This window comes from Orycteropus afer, unplaced genomic scaffold, assembly GCF_000298275.1.
Source record: "Orycteropus afer afer isolate SDZICR_OR568_19922 unplaced genomic scaffold, OryAfe1.0 scaffold00014, whole genome shotgun sequence".
Classification (NCBI taxonomy): Eukaryota; Metazoa; Chordata; class Mammalia; order Tubulidentata; family Orycteropodidae; genus Orycteropus; species Orycteropus afer.
In genome coordinates, this window is record NW_006921601.1 from 193,094 (window position 1) to 193,729 (window position 636).

Below are 636 nucleotides of genomic sequence, written 5' to 3' on the forward strand. Positions count from 1 at the left end.
AGGGTCTCTAAAGTTCACAATCTAAATGATAAGTGACAGACCCTATATCTAAGTCTGAGATATATTTTTTTATTCTCATTGCAAAAGATAGAGATGGAAGAATCATTTCTTAAGAGTTCAGCATTTTGTCTCTTCCCAATGCCCACAGTCTTTCATTTGCATGTCCATTTTGGCCTAAATGTTCAGCCTTTTAACTGAATTATTTGGTTAGAGATCTGTTCATTACTAATTCTCCCATAGTCTTGATCATCTTATGTTTCAAAATACAGCTCCAGATCAACTGGGTCTATACTAAGATATTATTACTTGAGATATTACTATAGATATCTGTAATTGTTGAAGAAATATAGCATATAGAGGTGTCTTAAGAGGTCTAGTTGCTTAGGCCACACACATGAAATTATAAAGAATCAGAAGAAAAATCAATTGTATGCTATACACAGGATGGAAGAAGGGAAGATTTCAAAAAGAAAGTGATGAGAATCATGTAGAAGTGGTTGCTGGCTCTTCCTTGTCTCAGTAAGTGTTTCTTAGCATTCTTGGCCTAGGCTGTCACCCGAGCAATCTATCTATAATTCTGCTACAGTATTTCCACAGGGCCTCTGAAATATATTCCTCCTTCTCTGGACTACCTCT